Source organism: Symphalangus syndactylus, chromosome 4 (assembly GCF_028878055.3).
Source record: "Symphalangus syndactylus isolate Jambi chromosome 4, NHGRI_mSymSyn1-v2.1_pri, whole genome shotgun sequence".
In the NCBI taxonomy this organism is placed as follows: Eukaryota; Metazoa; Chordata; class Mammalia; order Primates; family Hylobatidae; genus Symphalangus; species Symphalangus syndactylus.
This window is the reverse complement of record NC_072426.2, coordinates 33,109,347-33,130,356: the sequence shown is the minus strand read 5'-3', so window position 1 is coordinate 33,130,356 and position 21,010 is coordinate 33,109,347. Positions and strand designations below refer to the sequence as shown.

Below are 21,010 nucleotides of genomic sequence, written 5' to 3'. Positions count from 1 at the left end.
GATTCCTCAGGGATCTAGAACTAATACTATGCAGCCATAAAATATGATGAGTTCATGTCCTTTGTAGGGACATGGATGAAACTGGAAAACATCATTCTCAGTAAACTATCGCAAGGGTAAAAAACCAAACACCGCATGTTCTCACTCATAGGTGGGAACTGAACAATGAGAACTCATGGACACAGGAAGGGGAACATCACACTCCGGGGACTGTTGTGGGGTGGGGGAAGGGGGGAGGGACAGCATTAGGAGATATACCTAATGCTAAATGACGAGTTAATGGGTGCAGCAAACCAACATGGCACATGGATACATATGTAACAAACCTGCACATTGTGCACATGTACCCTAAAACCTAAAGTATAATAATAAAATAAAAAAATAAAAAAGACATAATGCTATTGCACACTTAACTACCATGTAATGTAAACATAACTTTTATATGCATTGGTAAACTAAAAATGTGTGTGACTCACTTTAATGCAATATTTGCTTTATTGAGGTGGTCTGGAACCAAACCTGCAATGTCTCCAAGGTATGTCTGTACTTGATTAAGAAGAAGCTGCTAACTGACATTAATCAGGTTTGCTGCTAAAGGAATATAAATCCAGTTTCTAAAGATTATATTTTCAATACAAAAAGAAATCTACTTTTTAGTACAACTTTGCCAGGAATCCTTTTGTAATTCTTAAGTATGAATCACCCCCACCCCACCCCACCCCACCCCACCTTTTTTTTTTTTTTTTTTTGAGACAACATCTTGCTCTGTTACCCAGGCTGGAGAACAGTGGCATGATCTTGGCTCACTGTAGCCTCAGCCTCCCGAGCTTAAGTGATTCCCCTGCCTCAGCCTTCCAAGTAGCTGGGACTGCAGGCACACACCACCACACTCTGCTAATTTCTATATTTTTAGTAGAAACGGGTTTGCACCATGGTACACAGGCTGGTCTCGAACTCCTGGGCTCAAGTGATCTGCCCACTTCAGCCTCCCAAAGTGCTGGGACTACAGGCATGAGCCATTGCGCCAAGCCTGAAAACCATTTTTTAATTTAACAATCTGGTTAGAGACTTTGGATATGTATGCACTAAGTTTTCTCAGAGAATTAAATGAATAAGATAAAATAAAGAATTTAAATCATATATATATATTATTTTCTTACTGTCCCCTAGAAAATTCCATTTTCTATGGTATAGTTTTATTTGTAAAGAAAAGAGCAACACTAAATTCTATCATTTTTTGAAGGCAAATGTTAACATTAGTGAGACAAAGTTACAAAGCTTTGTAAAATAAGCATCTATGCTTACTTTTTAATCAACTCCTTACATTTCTAAAGCAACTTCATGTTTCCTCAATCTTCCATCCACATATATACCCCTCCTCCTCCTGGACTCAAAAGTCTGCCAAATTCTAGGAGGAAAAAGTTCCATTTTACATAACAGTCTATACAACTGAATTTCACTGTGGTAAACTTCTTCCTTTGTATGTAGATTAAAAGATATTTCCCATCAACTGTGTATTCAACCTTAAGAAGCGACTGCAGAACATTCCATAGTAACAGATACATTTTTAAGATGATCACACACAAAAATGGGCAGAGACTAATTCCAGTCACTCCCAAATAAAACCTAACCAGCTGATTTCTTTTCAGTATGTAAGTAACAGACACAGGATGGATGGAGGCCTAACAGCTGTCTCCTACTTGTGCATGACATATAATAGCAACATTAGCTGTTGAAATCAGAAAGACAACAATTAAAGTGCTCAAAAATATACATGTGATACTTGAGTATACAACGGCAGTGCCAGGGTCCTATTGTAGAAGCTCTAAGCACTGTGAAGATGATGCGCTGCCCAGATGGATGAACTGTAGGTTCAAATCCCAGCCAAAGAACCTACAAGTTAATGGAAACATACGAAGTTCCTTTAACTTCTCTAAGCCTGTTCTTGACTTTGAGATGTGATGCTCATCTCATTGAACTGCTATTCAGAAGAATGAGATAAATTACAAGACATGTAAAATCCAACAGCTGACTAGGTGGGTGTTCAATAAATTATAGTAATTTTCACTATTATTATTATTATTAAAACTGGTTAAATGATTAAATCCATTGTGGGTAGTCTTATCTGAATGAAAATACACATGCTTATCTGGTCTCATTTTTAACTTTTCCCATTGAAGCTTGCAAACAATTTTAAATGACAAGGGAAGAGTTAGTCAGATGATTGAATTTTCAGTCTAATTAAAATTACATTGCAAAAGCAATAGATTCTAATCCCTTGTGGATATAAGAAATACAGCAGAGAAATTTTTTAATAGCTAGCTAAATTTTATAAGTGAAATAGCCTTAACAATCACCATTAAAGTTGGTCTCCAAGTTCTCCAATTGTAAAAGAAACTTTATAAAGTGTGTAACCATTCCCCACAAAGCTGTTAAGAAACATTAATCAAAAGAATAAGGCAATTTTTTAAGAACTTACTTCATCATAAAAAAGTTATTGCCTTTTCCCTGAAAACATGATTCTAGAAAACCAACCGCCTGTGGGATGTCTCCCGCAGACACTGCTGGTAGTAATACTAGCATTCCAGGTTGTTTAACATGGCCTGAGGTGGCCAGGAAGTCATCTTGGATGAGATGAGGATCCACAGGCTCACCATCTGAAAAATTCAAGAAGACTAGCAAGTAAACCATGTGGATTTGTTTGCAAAATAAGCAAACCCACAGACAAAAACACATGCTATGTAATTACAAAAATACACATTTCTGCCTTCTGATATGATACGTTCACTCTAGTGGTGAAATACAGTTCCGCATTGCTCCTCTCCCCTCTTAAAAATATGTGAAGGAGAGGACAACTTCACAAACAAGGATGGAGACTAGATGATCCATACTTGAAAGAAGCACAACGAGGACCACAGTCAAGACAGGGGTAGAGAGAAAATTTGGTATTTTAAAATGTTTGCTGAATTACATCTGGGCAGTCTGCAGTTGGGGATTGTAGTAGGGCAGGGATGGCAAGGAAGTGGAAGTCACAGACGGAAGGATCAGGCTAAGCAAAACCTCACTGCATCCTTACACATTTAAGAGTCTGCCACAAATGTACATGTCTTGCATGATTGATATTTGCAAGAACGTGCTTCAAAAGGAAATAACATGCATTCTGTGCATGTTATTATGCCAGCAATGCATAATAACATGCACAGAACAGGAAAGTAAACCACACTTTAAACAAGGCAGAAATGTCTACATAAAAGTCTTCCAAAATCAACCCCCACAAAATTGCCATAGGAGACTCCAGATTCTTGCTGCAAATGGGGAGGTAGGTATATCAGTTTATACCTGCACCAGACAGGTGTCTAACCTCAAATGAGACACTGGGCTGCCAAGGGAGGGAATAGACAGCCAGGACTGGCAATGAGATCCTCAGGAACTCTATCTGCTTTCATCTCTTGAACTTCCTTCTCACCCAGACTCCACCATGATGAGTAACTGGAGGTGCAAGGAAAATAGAGACCTGAAGGTGCAGCGCCTGTTTCAACAAGACTGGGGCAACCGGGGCTCCGGGCAGATGTGTTCTGGTGACTACCAGTCTGTAAGCCAGTGTCCCCATCTTGAAGTCACCAACTGAACCTGCAACTGGTTCAGGGGCTGTTGACAGGGCAAGTAGGGCTGAGCACAAATAACTACTGGGGCAGAGCCAAAAGCCAGGAACAGAGTGAAATGGCTGGAAGAATGAAGAACATTCCTTATGACTCCAAGGAATCCTGTACATAGTCCTGGGATGGCACAGGTCACAACTTTTAATGTTCCGGAGCTGAAAGATGACCCAGTTGTTCACTGGAGTGGACTGGGAAAAGCAGCCAGGGAGAGGGTCAGATCAATTCTAACCAGCATTTAAGTATTTGTATACGTGCAAAATTACACACACACACACACACACACACACACACAGAGTTCTTTCATCCAATCATCCAATTGAATTTCTCTGAGAATAACTTGATTTCCCCCTTTGTAAAGAGCCATGAGATTATATAATAACTATGGATTATGTAACTAGGAAGTTATGAAGTTCTTAGATTATGTAACATCTAAGAATCATGGATGCATTTATTTTCTTTCGACTTATGATGTAATTCTCACTGGAGAACATGCATAAGTTATGAGGTGTTTGGACATGTAACATTTCAAAACTGGCTAGCAAAAGCACTAATCGGCTGTTTCATAAGGCATTCTTCCATACATGAAATTCAATTACTTTGAATTGAACATTAGCTTGGCTGCTCAAAGTCTTAAAGTCACATAGAATCTCACAAACTCTTCATGTTGACACTGTTTTCATCTTACTTGGTTGTAACTCATTAACAAGTTTCTTTTTGCTTGTTTAAAGAATCTAATTTAATTTGCTAGACAAAACTCCTAAAGATGCTGAGAATTGCCAAATTGTGAGAGTACTTACACATTAGCAACCCATAAGCCCAGCTGTAAATTGCACTTTATTACAATCCAGACCACTCAACCTCTTAAGATTTTTAAGCTATCATTCCTTCTGTGGCTACAACCTCCTACCAACACAATCTTGAATGCCCTCAACCCCACAGGCAACAAGCTAGAGAACACATAATAAGTTTTCTAGCTTATGACTCCAGCCCCTGCCCTCTCTAGCTTCCCTGCTGGCTTGAAATTCTCCCTGTGCCATCACAACCTTCAGCTGAACATTTCATCTTTTTATCAAACACTCTAAAATCCCCAGTCCTCAGGCTTTCTGCCATACCTGTCTCACCAAAGATAACCCCTCTCTGTTTCCTCCACTTTTGAGTGACAAAAGAACTAGAAAAAGGCATAGAACTATCCTAAGAAACTCAACAAGTTCATACCATGCAGCGTCAGCTGGATATTCAGTTCATCTTGGCAAGTTTTTAATTTTTTTCTATGCATTTTCCATAAGCAGCTGTTCTGAACACTCCCCAGTTTCTTCGAGTTTCCAATCCATCCCCTTATTCTCCCAGGAGATGACTTTATCTCCAAATAGACTGAGGAAAGTAGAGGGAATTTACACTGAATTTTCTCCAGTTTACACCAAATATATTATAATTTTTATTTGTCTCACCCCCTTCTTCCCAAACTTGGGAAAATATGTTTTAATTATATTTATTGAGGACCTGCTAAAAGCTAAGCATTTTATTGGTCATGTGTCTGGCAGAATCAACAGCCTTCATCATCAAGTCTGAGACCATACCTAGCAGAACTGAATGAGGACTAGAAACCAGAAATTGAAATCAGTTATTTCAATAAAATGAGCAAAGTGTCAGTGGAAGAATTCACAAAGTGAGGTGAACAAGCCCAAAACTAGTTAACCACAGCGTTAACACCTGTTACCTTAAATCTACCCCTGGAAAGGGTCGCTCCAGGTTAAACACCACCCTCTAATTTCCTCTACTGTCAATCTACACTTCCTCAGTCTAGAAGCTCACTCAAATAAGCTTCCTTTTTTCTTAAAGGAAACAAAAACAAAACTATAAAATAAACTTATTTCACCTCAACCCACTGATGCACCAAGAAACTACCCTATCTATTACCGCCTTCTTTCATAGGTAGGTACCCTTAAGTATTAGTTGCTACTTCTTCCTTTTCTGATCATTGTCGTCTAGATTATTATTTCTAAAACTGCTCTCTCAGAGATTACTAATGTGATCATGACCTAATTTTATTTTCCTGTATATGAGGTTTTCTAACCATGCAGGTGAATATTTTCTGATTAAAAAATACATGTTCCTAAGAACTCAAATGTTTTATTATTTTATTACTTAATTCATGTGATTGATGAGAATACTGTAAAGTGATTACATGGATTCTCCAAAATTTATTAAATAGTAAACAAACAATATGCATTCTCCCAACTTATTTTAGTAGAATTAAGAATCTCTAAATAATAGACAACAGGAGAAAAAAAATCAATAAACAATATTCCTTCTCCTCTACAATAAGGTTCAAAATAGATCACAGGGCTAAGGAAAGCCAGGGCTTCATTTCCTAAGAGAATGTAATGGATAGGACCACCCCAGTGCAGGCATCTTTTCAGTGACGCATCTGTTCCAATTGCTGAAGAACTCAGGTATGACTGCTCATGGAAACCGGATGGATTCACTGCTTCCTTTACTTAGGAGCAATTTTCTTGCCATTATTCTATTAAACTCCATCAAGTGCTGAGTGTTCAAAGATCTGGATGCAAATGTGATCATGAAGAATCATAGGAAAAGAATGAAATTCTAAAGCTTATTACTGTCAAGTAAATATTTCAGAATCCCCATGGAGCATACTTAACAACTATACTGTTAGTAACGGAAATATTTTTCCTAACTTGGCTCAAGTCATTAATCATGACTTTCAGGAGAGTACAAGCTGACAGAAACAATAATATGGCTGGGTCCTTTCCCTTGTGATCAATCATCAATGCTCCTTAACCTGGCAGGAGCCACATCATAGGTGCCAATAGCCTGAGAATCTTAAACCACCTGGATGACACCCAGGTGAAGGAGCTCAGGGCTCCTGCCCTGCTTACGTGCTGAAAATTATTTTTCCTGACTTGCTAAAATCATGGATTTCTAGACCCTCTCTTTCTTCTTGCTCCTCCCCATGGCGTATATTTTTCTTCTTGTTGACAACAATCTAATGTGCCTGGAAACTGCTTCAAGTGCCTATGTTCCACTTGGGATCACTGTAATACTTTTGCAGATGGTTTGGAGCATATTTTTTTTCTCAAAAGAAGCCACGAACTCTAAAGCATTTTGCCATATTCCTGCACTGATATATAAAATACACTTAGGATGACTGTAGTCATTTTTTCACTAGACAGCAGTCATTAATCAACCTGGGAATGAATCCCAATTCCATTTTTCCATGGCATAATAATTAACCCAATTATCCAAGATACCTGTCTTAGTTTGGATTCCCCCAAAAGTCACCTTGAGATAAGAACATGGGTTAGTGTGGCATAGTGAATTGGGGAGATGATCCCAGGGAGCATAAGTTAGGAAGTGAGGAAAGCCTGACTGGGGAGAGAGAAAAACCATGCAAGGGGGTGGTATGGAGCATTCCTGCTGGGGGTCAATGTCCCTAGGATGTTCTGAAAAGACATAAATAATGTGCTTCAGAATTGTCCCACAAAGAGAAGGGGAAAATGGGCATTTGTTTTCTGACTCCAGCCCTTCGCTGAGTAAAGGTTATACTTCAAGGCTGCACTGCAGCAAGAGTAAGTTTCCACAGGGCTGACAATGTGCTCCGGTAGAGAAGCACAGATCAGGCCCTTGAGATGGAAAACTGTTGGCATGCATGGGAGATGTCCACTGTGGGTGAACTCACAGGTGGGCCAAGACCGTATCAAAAGCATCTGCTACAGCAGCCCACCACCCAATTCCTTGCTCTTATCACGTTACCATGTCCTGCTGACTCATCTTTCAAAAAAGACTCTCTGATCCTCCTGTCATCAAATACGACCTACTATACTCATCTTTCAGTATTTTAACCCCTTCCTACTAATTATCTCCTGTGTCCACCTGAACCACAGGATTTTCGCTGTCTGTAAATGAGTTCTCACAAGGTCACCGGCTGTCACTGATCTCCTCTACCTGTCCAACCTTATTGGCCACCAACTCTTCAAATACTTTCCCTTTCAAAAAATAGTCTCCTCTCTTCCTGTAACACATAACGATTCTCCCCAGCTCTCAGCCTTTCCCACACAGAATGCCCCAGCCCTTTGAGATCCACACTAGAAACTATCAATACTTAAGGAATATTTTCCTTAGCTGTGACTTGCACTCTTCTCCTCCTCTACTCTAGTCTTGATGGCAAACAATGCCATTTTAAAGGTTTATTTAAAGCAAGTAGGGCCAGAATCCCCAGGCAAACTCTAAGTATCCAAAGGGCAGAGACTGAGATAAATGTTTCTTTCTTAAATTACTCCAACACTGACTCTAGTGCCCACTAATCAAAAACCACCAGGAACACTCTTGCAGTAAATAAATTGAGCTTTCATTCACTTACTACAGCAAGAAAGAGTACACCAAAGTAATTGGAGAATTTTAAGAAACTGGTGGATACTTAGGATTCTCTATTTCAGTTTGTTTTCGGTGATTCCAAGAAAGGATTAAGAAACTAGAGGCCAGGTTTGGATTGGGAGCTGTCAGGAGGTAGGGACAATTCATTGATTATCTTGGCAAATTTAATCTAGAAAGCAGAGGATTAAAGCTGAGTTGGAGTCATCATCGGTAAAGAAGAAGCAATCATTCATGTCAGTCATAAGAGAGGGATGTTTAATTACTTTCGTGTGTGGTTGGAGAGGGTCCTTTTTCAGTCTTGTTTCAGACATACTCAAGAAGTAGGCTTGTCTGATTATTTATATTCTGCAAGAGGTATTTATGTTCAGTTGGGAACATTGCGGCCTGTCAGCTGCCAGGGCCATTTTTTACTTTCTCAAAAGTTATTCAAAAGATAACAGAATAACTTAAATAACTATTGAATTAACTTCAAATTTATCCTAAATCTAATGATAATGTAAACTTTAACTCATAATTTATCACTCCAACTTTCTGGCAGGCACTGCATACATGGAAGGGAATAAGACATATTGGTCTTTGACATAGGTCCATGAGCTCAAAGTCCAAAGAAAAGGGAAAAGTCTAGGCTGATGCAATACAAGCATGAAAAGTGCCCAAATGTAAACATGAATAAGGTGCTGAGCTGGTGCAAGAAACAGAGTGTTAGGCTCCATCTGGAGGCGTGTGTGAAGCTTTCCAGGAAGACATGCCACCTGGGACGGATGTGTGAGGATGAGTAGGAGTTGGCCAGTTGGAAAAGGGAGGGTGGAGGATGCCCTTCCACAGCAGTCACAACCCAGGTGTAAAGTAGCATAATGAGTTGAGGAACAAAATATAAATCAATGTTGCTGGAGAAACTTTATTCAAAGCACTCAAAAATATTTCCAGGATATTTTTTAATATAAGGTGCTATTTTGGCACCTCTGAAATTGCACAGCACAGAAGGTGAATTTTGTTCTCAGTTAATTAAACTGAGTGTTAAAGAGAAAGTAAACTATACCAAAAACTAAATACTTTTACATATGGATCCCATTCTAGAAATGGAGACAAAGTAGAAATGGAATATAAGCCAATTCAAAATAACATACTGAAATTTATATGTCCTCCTTCCCTTGAATATAATGGATTAGAAAAAATTCAGAAATTTTACCCTAAAATTAGAATTCAAATCCCAACACATAGAAATAAAACCAAACAACTTATTGTATCATCTTTCTGTTATACCAAGAAAACTCAGAAATTCAATGACTACTGTATAACACAGTAAGTAATTCTCATATCAGGGCAAACATGCACGCACATAAACACACTCATAAGCGCACGTGCGTGTGCACACACACACACACACATATTTCCATGCTATTAATCTTGAGGACCTAGTCTTTAGATAATTTATTTTGGAAATCCAATGGCCTTAATGTTAATACATACTTTCCTATAGTCCTTTAAAAATTAACACATTATGGGGTGGAGCCAAGATGGCCGAATAGGAACAGCTCCGGTCTCCAGCTCCCAGCCCCAGCAACACAGAAGACGGGTGATTTCTGCATTTCTGCTTGAGGTACCGGTTTCATCTCACTAGGGAGTGCCTAACAGTGGGTGCAGGACAGTCGGTGAAGCGCACTGTGCGAGAGCCGAAGCAGGGCGAGGCATTGCCTCACTCGGGAAGCGCAAGGGGTCAGGGAGTACCCTTTCCTAGTCAAAGAAAGGGGAAACAGACTGCACCTGGAATATCGGGTCAGTCCCATCCTAATACTGCGCTTTTCCAACGGGCCTGGAAAACGGCACACTAGGAGATTGTGTCCCGCACCTGGCTTGGAGGGTCCTATGCCCACGGAGTCTCGCTGATTGCTAGCACAGCAGTCTGAGATCAAGCTGCAAGGCGGCAACGAGGCTGGGGGAGGGGCGCCCGCCATTGCCCAGGCTTGCTTAGGTAAACAAAGCAGCCAGGAAGCTCCAACTGGGTGGAGCCCACCACAGCTCAAGAAGGCCTGCCTGCCTCTGTAGGCTCCACCTCTGGGGGCAGGGCACAGACAAACAAAAACTCAGCAAGAACCTCCACAGACTTAAATGTCCCTGTCTGACTGACAGCTTTGAAGAGAGTAGTGGTTCTCCCAGCACGCAGCTGGAGATCTGAGAACGGACAGATTGCCTCCTAAAGTGGGTCCCTCACCCCTGAGCAGCCTAACTGGGAGGCACCCCCCCCAGTAGGGACAGACTGACACCTCATTCAACCGGGTACTCCTCTGAGACAAAACTTTCAGAGGAACTATCAGACAGCTGAATTTGTGGTCTCACGAAAATCCGCTGTTCTGCAGCCACCACTGCTGACACCCAGCCAAACAGGGTCTGGAGTGGACCTCTAGTAAACTCCAACAGACCTGCAGCTGAGGGTCCTGTCTGGTAGAAGGAAAACTAACAAACAGAAAGGACATCCACACCAAAAACCCATCTGTACATCACCATCATCAAAGACAAAAAGTAGATAAAACCACAAAGATGGGGAAAAAACAGACCAAAAAAACTGGAAACTCTAAAAAGCAGAGCATCTCTCCTCCTCCAAAGGAACGTAGTTCCTCACCAGCAACGGAACAAAGCTGGATGGAGGATGACTTTGATGAGTTGAGAGAAGAAGGCTTCAGACGATCAAACTACTCTGAGCTACGAGAGGAAATTCAAAACAATAGCAAAGAAGTTAAAAACTTTGAAAAAAAATTAGAAGAATGGATAACTAGAATAACCAATGGAGAGAAGGGCTTAAAGGAGCTGATGGAGCTGAAAGCCAAGTTTCGAGAACTACGTGAAGATTGCAGAAGCCTCAGTAGCAGATGCGATCAACTGGAAGAAAGGGTATCGCTGATGGAAGATGAAATGAATGAAATGAAGAGAGAAGGGAAGTTTAGAGAAAAAAGAATAAAAAGAAATGAACAAAGCCTCCAAGAAATTTGGGACTATGTGAAAAGACCAAACCTACGTCTGATTGGTGTACCTGAAAATGATGGGGAGAATGGAACCAAGTTGGAAACCACTCTGCAAGATATTATCCAGGAGAACTTCCCCAATCTAGCAAGGCAGGCCAGCATTCAGATTCAGGAAATACAGAGAATGCCACAAAGATACTCCTCAAGAAGGGCAACTCCAAGACACATAATTGTCAGATTCACCAAAGTTGAAATGAAGGAAAAAATGTTAAGGGCAGCCAGAGAGAAAGGTGGGGTTACCCACAAAGGGAAGCCCATCAGACTAACAGCTGATCTCTCAGCAGAAACTCTACAAGCCAGAAGAGAGTGGGGGCCAATATTCAACATTCTTAAAGAAAAGAATTTTCAACCCAGAATTTCCTATCCCGCCAAACTAAGCTTCATAAGTGAAGGAGAAATAAAATACTTTACAGACAAGCAAACGCTGAGTGATTTTGTCACCACCAGGCCTGCCCTAAAAGAGCTCCTGAAGGAGACACTAAACATGGAAAGGAACAACCGGTACCAGCCACTGCAAAAACATGCCAAATTGTAAAGACCATCGAGGCTAGGAAGAAACTATAGCAACTAACGAGCAAAATAACCAACTAACATCATAATGACAGGATCAGATTCACACATAACAATATTAACTTTAAATGTAAATGGGCTAAATGCTCCAATCAAAAGACACAGACTGGCAAACTGGATAAGGAGTCAGGACCCATCAGTGTGCTGTATTCAGGAAACCCATCTCACGTGCAGAGACACACATAGACTCAAAATAAAGGGATGGAGGAAGATCTATCAAGCAAATGGAAAACAAAAAAAGGCAGGGGTTGCAATCCTAGTCTCTGATAAAATAGACTTTAAACCAACAAAGATCAAAAGAGACAAAGAAGGCCATTACATAATGGTAAAGGGATCAATTCAACAAGAAGAGCTAACTATCCTAAATATATATGCACCCAACACAGGAGCACCCAGATTCATAAAGCAAGTCCTCAGTGACCTACAAAGGGACTTAAACTCCCACACAATAATAATGGGAGATTTTAACACCCCACTGTCAGGATTAGACAGATCAACGAGACAGAAAGTTAACAAGGATATCCAGGAATTGAACTCAGCTCTAAACAAAGTGGACCTAATAGACAGCTACAGAACTCTCCACCCCAAGTCAACAGAATATACATTTTTTTCAGCACCACACCACACCTATTCCAAAATTGACCACATAGTTGGAAGTAAAGCTCTCCTCAGCAAATGTAAAAGAACAGAAATTATAACAAACTGTCTCTCAGACCACAGTGCAATCAAACTAGAACTCAGGATTAAGAAACTCACTCAAAACCGCTCAACTACATGGAAACCGAACGACCTGCTCCTGAATGACTATTGGGTACATAATGAAATGAAGGCAGAAATAAAGATGTTCTTTGAAAGCAACGAAAACAAAGACACAACATACCAGAATCTCTGGGACACATTCAAAGCAGTGTGTAGAGGGAAATTTATAGCACTAAATGCCCACAAGAGAAAGCAGGAAAGATCCAAAATTGACACCCTAACATCACAATTAAAAGAACTAGAAAAGCAAGAGCAAACAAATTCAAAAGCTAGCAGAAGGCTAGAAATAACTAAAATCAGAGCAGAACTGAAGGAAATAGAGACACAAAAAACCCTTCAAAAAATTAATGAATCCAGGAGCTGGTTTTTTGAAAAGATCAACAAAATTGATAGACCGCTAGCAAGACTAATAAAGAAGAAATGAGAGAAGAATCAAATAGATGCAATAAAAAACGAAAAAGGGGATATCACCACCGATCCCACAGAAATACAATCTACCATCAGAGAATACTACAAACACCTCTATGCAAATAAACTAGAAAATCTAGAAGAAATGGATAAATTCCTCGACAAATACACCCTCCCAAGACTAAACCAGGAAGAAGTTGAATCTCTGAATAGACCAATAACAGGTTCTGAAATTGTGGCAATAATCAATAGCTTACCAACCAAAAAGAGTCCAGGACCTGATGGATTCACAGCTGAATTCTACCAGAGGTACAAGGAGGAACTGGTGCCATTCCTTCTGAAACTATTCCAATCGATAGAAAAAGAGGGAATCCTCCCTAACACATTTTATGAAGCCAGCATCGTCCTGATACCAAAACCTGGCAGAGACATAACCAAAAAAGAGAATTTCAGACCAATATCCTTGATGAACATTGATGCAAAAATCCTCAATAAAATACTGGCAAACCGAATCCAGCAGCACATCAAAAAGCTTATCCACCATGATCAAGTGGGCTTCATCCCTGGGATGCAAGGCTGGTTCAACATACGCAAATCAATAAATGTAATCCAGCATATAAACAGAACCAAAGACAAAAACCACATGATTATCTCAATAGATGCAGAAAAGGCCTTTGACAAAATTCAACAACCCTTCATGCTAAAAACTCTCAATAAATTAGGTATTGATGGGACGTATCTCAAAATAATAAGAGCTATCTACGACAAACCCACAGCCAATATCATACTGAATGGGCAAAAACTGGAAGCACTCCCTCTGAAAACTGGCACAAGACAGGGATGCCCTCTCTCACTGCTCCTATTCAACATAGTGCTGGAAGTTCTGGCCAGAGCAGTCAGGCAAGAGAAGGAAATAAAGGGTATTCAATTAGGAAAAGAGGAAGTCAAATTGTCCCTGTTTGCAGATGACATGATTGTATATCTAGAAAACCCCATTGTCTCAGCCCAAAATCTCCTTAAGCTGATTAGCAACTTCAGCAAAGTCTCAGGATACAAAATTAATGTACAAAAATCACAAGCATTCTTGTACACCAATAACAGACAAACAGAGAGCCAAATCATGAGTGAACTCCCATTCACAATTGCTTCAAAGAGAATAAAATACCTAGGAATCCAACTTACAAGGGATGTGAAGGACCTCTTCAAGGAGAACTACAAACCACTGCTCAATGAAATAAAAGAGGATATAAACAAATGGAAGAACATTCCATGCTCATGGGTTGGAAGAATCAATATCGTGAAAATGGCCATACTGCCCAAGGTAATTTATAGATTCAATGCCATCCCCACCAAGCTACCAATGACTTTCTTCACAGAATTGGAAAAAACTACTTTAAAGTTCATATGGAACCAAAAAAGAGCCCGCATCGCCAAGTCAATCCTAAGCCAAAAGAACAAAGCTGGAGGCATCACGCTACCTGACTTTAAACTATACTACAAGGCTACAGTAACCAAAACAGCATGGTACTGGTACCACAACAGAGACATAGATCAATGGAACAGAACAGAGCCCTCAGAAATGATGCCACATATCTACAACTATCTGATCTTTGACAAACCTGACAAAAACAAGAAATGGGGAAAGGATTCCCTATTTAACAAATGGTGCTGGGAAAACTGGCTAGCCATATGGAGAAAGCTGAAACTAGATCCCTTCCTTACACCTTATACAAAAATTAATTCAAGATGGATTAAAGACTTATATGTTAGACCTAAAACCATTAAAATCCTACAAGAAAACCTAGGCAATACCATTCAGGACATAGGCGTGGGCAAGGACTTCATGTCTAAAACACCTAAAGCAATGGCAACAAAAGCCAAAATCGACAAATGGGATCTCATTAAACTAAAGAGCTTCTGCACAGCAAAAGAAACTATCATCAGAGTGAACAGGCAACCTACAGAATGGGAGAAAATTTTTGCAACCTATTCGTCTGACGAAGGGCTAATATCCAGAATCTACAATGAACTCAAACAAATTTACAAGAAAAAAACAAACAACCTCATCAAAAAGTGGGCAGAGGACATGAACAGACATTTCTCAAAAGAAGACATTTATGCAGCCAAAAAACACATGAAGAAATGCTCATCATCACTGGCCATCAGAGAAATGCAAATCAAAACAACAGTGGGATACCATCTCACACCAGTTAGAATGGCCATCATTAAAAAATCAGGAAACAACAGGTGCTGGAGAGGATGTGGAGAAATAGGAACACTTTTACACTGTTGGTGGGACAGTAAACTAGTTCAACCATTGTAGAAGTCAGTGTGGCGATTCCTCAGGGATCTAGAACTAGAAATACCATTTGACCCAGCCATCCCATTACTGGGTATACACCCAAAGGACTATAAATCATGCTGCTATAAAGACACATGCACACGTATGTTTATTGCGGCACTATTCACAATAGCAAAGAGTTGGAACCAACCCAAATGTCCAACAACGGTAGACTGGATTAAGAAAATGTAGCACATATACACCATGGAATACTATGCAGCCATAAAAAATGATGAGTTCGTGTCCTTTGTAGGGACATGGATGAAACTGGAAAACATCATTCTCAGTAAACTATCGCAAGGACAAAAAACCAAACACCGCATGTTCTCACTCATAGGTGGGAATTGAACAATGAGAACTCATGGACACAGGAAGGGGAACATCACGCTCCGGGGACTGTTGTGGGGTGGGGGGAGGGGGGAGGGACAGCATTAGGAGATACACCTAATGCTAAATGACGAGTTAATGGGTGCAGGAAATCAACATGGCATATGGATACATATGTAACAAACCTGCACATTGTGCACATGTACCCTAAAACCCTAAAGTATAATAAAAAATAAAAATAAATAAATAAAAATAAATAAAAATTAACACATTATTAGTATTTAAAGTCAATTCATTTCATTCTAGTTTGATATAGAAATTATCCATCAATTACTTGTAAATAAGCATTGGTGGTGAGGAAGGAACAGTTTAGGCAAGACAATTAAACAGTAGAAAAAACAATTTAAAAGTCTAATTTTACTAGGAAAAAAAAGATGAACAAGTGCTACAGTCTGAATGTTTATATCCCCACAAAATTCCTATGTTGAAACCTTTCCCCAATGCTGACAGTATTAAGAGGTGAGGAGTTTGGAAGGTGATTAAGTCATGAGGGCTGCATCCTCCTAAATAGCATTAGTGCCCTTATAAAAGTGATGTGAGGGAAGTTTTTTGCCCCTTCTACCATGTGAAGACATAGAAGGTATACCACCTATGAGGAACAGGCCCTGACACCAAATCTGCCAGCACCTTGATCTTGTACTTCCCAGTCTCCAGAACTGGAAGCAATAAATTTCTATTGTTTACAAATTACTCAGGCTAAGGTATTTTGGTATAGCAGCCAAAATGAACTAAGATAACAACTCACTAAAATAGGGAAAGAATATGAATAAACCAACAAAAGGGAAGGGCAAACAATTCACAGAGTGATACAAATAAGTGTTCCACAAACAGATTAAACAATGCTCAACTTTTCTATTAGGAAAGTGCATGTGACAACATGAGGGGTTTTTTTTTTGTTTTTTTTTTTGTTTTTTCACTATTTAGATTGGCCTAGGACAGGAAAGCACAGTATTGGCAAAGAGGAGCGAGAACAATTGTTTCTTATTCTTTTTTGTTTTTTCTGTTGCTTTTTCTCATTCTTCACCGCTTTTCTTCTTTTTTGCTCACACCTCCCCAATATACTCTGATTCTTACAAGGACTCATATGATAAAGGTTTATCTTCAGAATACATCTTTCTCTTTTTGCTGAGTCCTTTAATATCCTTTTCTTTCTCAGTTCCATCTTTTGACCTCTTTTTCTTTTTTAAACTATCCTTACTGGCTGATTCAGTTTCTGACATGGAGCTTTCAGAAAATTTATGTGAACGGTTCTTTTTTCTTTCTCCGTTTTCCTTGTTTCTTATCCTCATCTTCAGAATCAGAAGAACTGCTGGAAGAATCAGAGCTTAAAGAAGTAGAAGATGAATATCTACCAGATTTCTTCTTTTCTTTTTTCTTTCTCTGTCTTTTTTTGGATGAGCTCTCACTTCCACTTAACAATTTCTCCCTGTGTTTTTCCAGTTCTTTCTTCCAGTTCTCATTCATTTTTTCTTCAAATTCACCCAAAGCCTTGGAACCTTTCTTTTTCTTTTCTAGTTGCTTTTTTACTTCTTCCCAGGTAGGCCTTGGTTGATTCAGACAATCCTGTATTGTTGGCCCTGAAGACTGGATTGGACCCCTTGATCTCGCCATTGCTATTGGGTTCATATAGGCCACCCGACTGTCCCGCTTCCCCATGGTGCTGGATTGAGCGCACAGTGGTACGCCGGGGGAAACCGGGCCGGAGAGACGGCCGAAGAGGGCCCGCCGCAGGTCCTCTTGCCGCCTCCCCACTCGGCTCTGGTTATTTTTTAAGAAGAAAAATCCGATGGTAGAAATGTGTGTGTAGAATAAGCCCATTTTAATAAATGAGTTAATGCATAACTATTTGCATAGATCACAGAGCCAAAAACACGCATATGCTGTGTTCTCATTTTATTTTTATTTCAGGCAGAATTTATTTTGCTTAAGAGTAATTTCTGGCAACAAGATGTAAAGGGAATGTAACTCCTCATTCCTGAAATCTCTCCAATATCTTTTGATAAAAATGTCAGTACCAAGGTTGCATAAAAATGTAATAATAAACCACAAGCCACACTTTAATGGCATAAAAAGGACTTTGAAAAAACCAAGATGTTGTTTATTCTGCCTCCTAATTATTATTTTTCATCTTTTTTTTTTTTTTGAGACAGAGTCTTGCTCTGTTGCCCAGGCTGCAGTGCAGTGGTTAGATCTCGGCTGGCTACAACCTCCACCTCCCGGGTTCAAGCAATTTTCCTGCTGTAGCCTCCTGAGTAGCTGGGATTACAGTCGTGTGCCACCATGCCTGGCTAATTATCGATTCAGATAATCCTGTATCATTGCCACTATCTTTTTTTTTTTTTAGCTAATGAGAAATGCCACATAGTGGCTTCAATATTGTTTACAACTGCAAAATGCCTTCATGAAAATAATTTAATTGCTCCTGAGAGGCCTGATAGATGTCCCTGAATTCTGTCCAGCCATGCCATGACTGACAGAACAGAGGAAAACCAGGAAAAGGTCACACATGGTTTGAGAAACCATCAAAATGTGGTGTCTATCTCCTGGCCAAGACAGGAATTTACAGCACCATTGTGGTGTTCAAAAACTGTCAGAAACCTTAGGAATTGTCACAGTTATCACAACTACACATTCCAGCAAAGAGGAATGGAAGACAGAGGCAACATGAACCAGGAGAGTAGAAGGTCTGTCCCCCAGCACTGAAGCAGGCACAAAGGCATAACGTGAAACCCTCATGGAGAATAAATAAACAGTTGAAGTTGCACAATTAAACTATAAAATTCAACACTGATTGCAAACTGGCTTTTAAAATGTGTAGACCTATCACCCTACTATGTTTCATCTCTTTTACCAAAATTCTGTCAGTTCGCCTATTTTGTTACATATGTATTTTCTTCCTTCTGTAGTCACACTAAACTATATTCTAATGCCAATGCTACAAAAAAGGAAGCCAGGTAATTGACGCACCAGGCTGCATGAAATGTTCTAACGGGAATCCAGTGCTATGAAGACACTATGGATTCTAATGGGAATCCAGTGCTATGATAATAAGCCCACTCCTCTAGTTCAGCATTTCTCAACCTTGAGCTACTGGCCTTTTGTGCTAGATAATTTTGTGTTGAGGTGGCTGTCTTCTGCAGGGTAGGAAGTTTAGCAGCAGCCCTCGTCTCTACCCTCTAGATGCCAGTAGCACCCTCTCCCAGCTGTAACAATGAAAAATGTCGCCAGATTTTGCCAAATGATCCCTGTGGAATAAAATCACCTCAGGTGCAGAACCACCATTCCAGAAGAAAGTTTATAAATCACAGTAAAATCCTTAATGGATCTCAAAAAAGGAGAAAAGGAAAGAAAGATACCATGAAGAACAAGAATAATAAAAATAAACGTAGGCTGAACATTTTTAAAAGACAGAGGTCCAGCACACTTCCAAAAGTCAGGTAAGGAATTACCCAAGATTGCCTTTCTTTTTGAAGAAGATATTTAAGAACCAAATGTAGCTTAAGTCTGAGTTTTCTTAAATAAATGTGTTAGTAAATCTTTATCTTTTGTGTGTGACCAAACACTCATCATTAGCACTTATGTGCTTGCTTCTTACAGAATGGACGAGATTACCGTGTCTTGAATTTTGAAACCAAGGCTTATATCTGAACTACATCACTTACAATTCAGTGGCCTTCAACAAATTATATCATCTTTCACATTAGTTATTAATATATATAATGGGGACAATAACACTCCTTCATGTGGGTTATTGTAAGGATTAAAAGAGATTACAACAGGCATCTATTATAATGTCTACTACAAAACAGGTAAATAATCAATATTTTCTCCCTTCCTCCTCATACAGTTTAACAAGTAAGAAAAAACTGCAGACAGAAGGGATCCTGGGATGTCACCACAGGCAAGAGGACATAAAAGCATCTGTTCTGGAAACAGGAAGATTGAGGGAGAAGGAGCCCAAGAAAGCAAGAGAGCAGCAGTCACAGAGTCAGGAAAGCTAAGAAAAATCCAGACCCGGTCCAGTCGTCACCTGGTGTTGAATATACTGGGTGTGTTTTACTGTTTAATTTGGGCATTTTCCTCACTTTCCTTTTTTAAAATTTTATAAAACTTCTGATTGTTTCTTAAGAGATTTTATGGTGCTTTTAAATTTATACATTAAGGAGTTATTCTTGATCATATAATATTGTCTTTGCATATAGTATATTTTAAAATACTGATTAAAATGCTGTGTCTAGTATCTATGACTATTTTTTTAAATATAGACTTTATTTTTCAGGGCAGTTTCTGGCTCAGAGCAAAATCAAGTGGAAAGTACAGAGAATTCCCATACACTGCTTTCTATACACGGGCACAGCCTCCCCGGGCACTGTCAACATCACATCAACTTCAAAACCTGTTCTATGGGCCTTGACAAATGTACAATGACATATATTCACCATTGTAAATCATACAGAATAATTTCACTGCCCTAAGAATGCTCTGTGCTCTGCCTATTTTTCCCTCCCACGAAGTCCCTGATAACCACTGATCTTTTTACTGTCTCCAAAGTTTTGCTTTTTCTACAATGACTTAGAGTTGAAATCATAAAGTATGTAGACTTTCCAGACTGGCTTCTTTCACTTAGTATAATGTATTTAAGATTGAATCCTCCACGCCCTTTCATAGTTTGATAGCTCATATCTTTTTAGCATTGAATAATATTTCATTGTGTCAATGTACCACATTTATCCATTCACCTACTGAAGGACATCTTGGTTGTTTCCGAGTTTTGATAATTACGAATAAAGCTGCTATAAGCATCTGTTCCATGTGCAGGTTTTTGAGCAGACATAAGTTTTCAACTCCCCTGGATAAATGCCAAGGAGTGAGACAGCTGCATCATATGGTAACAGCATGTTTAATTCTACAAGAAACTGCAAAACCATCTTCCAAAGTAGCTGTACCATTTTGCATTCCCACCAAGAATAAATGAGAGTTCCTACGGCTCCACATTCTCACCAGCATTTGGTGTTGTCAGTGTTTGAGATTTCAACCATTCTAACAGGTAGGCAGTGATATCTTACTGTTCTAATTTGCAACTCTAATGATACATGATGTTGAGGATCTTTTCACATGCTTATTTGCCATCTGTATATCTTCTTTGGTGAGGTGTCTGTTAAGATCTTCGACCCACTTTTAAAATCAGGTTGTTTTCTTATTGTTAGGTTTTAAAAAGTTCTTTGTATATTTTGAGTAACAGTTCTTCATCAGATGTGTCTTTTGCAAATATTTTCTCCCTGTCTCTGGCTTGTCTTTCTGTTGATGTTTTCACTTTTTTACTTACTTTCTTACCTCTCTATTCCACTGAAAATTTGTTTCCTTTCTAAGTTAAGGGAAAATATCTTTTCAAAAAAAAAAAAAAAACTACCAAATATATTTGCTTATTTAGGCTTGAGAAGATAACTGAAAAACTGAGACCATTTTCCTCT

General features: G+C 39.4%; 1 protein-coding gene and 1 pseudogene across 7 annotated transcripts in view; both read right to left on the bottom strand.

Moving 5' to 3' along the window:
- BICC1 (BicC family RNA binding protein 1) overlaps positions 1 to 21,010 on the bottom strand; it is a 329,904-nt gene that overhangs the window by 106,827 nt on the left and 202,067 nt on the right. The gene's annotated exons all lie outside the window — the stretch shown is intronic.
- On the bottom strand, positions 15,848 to 18,045 carry LOC129480510 (protein FAM133B-like; annotated as a pseudogene).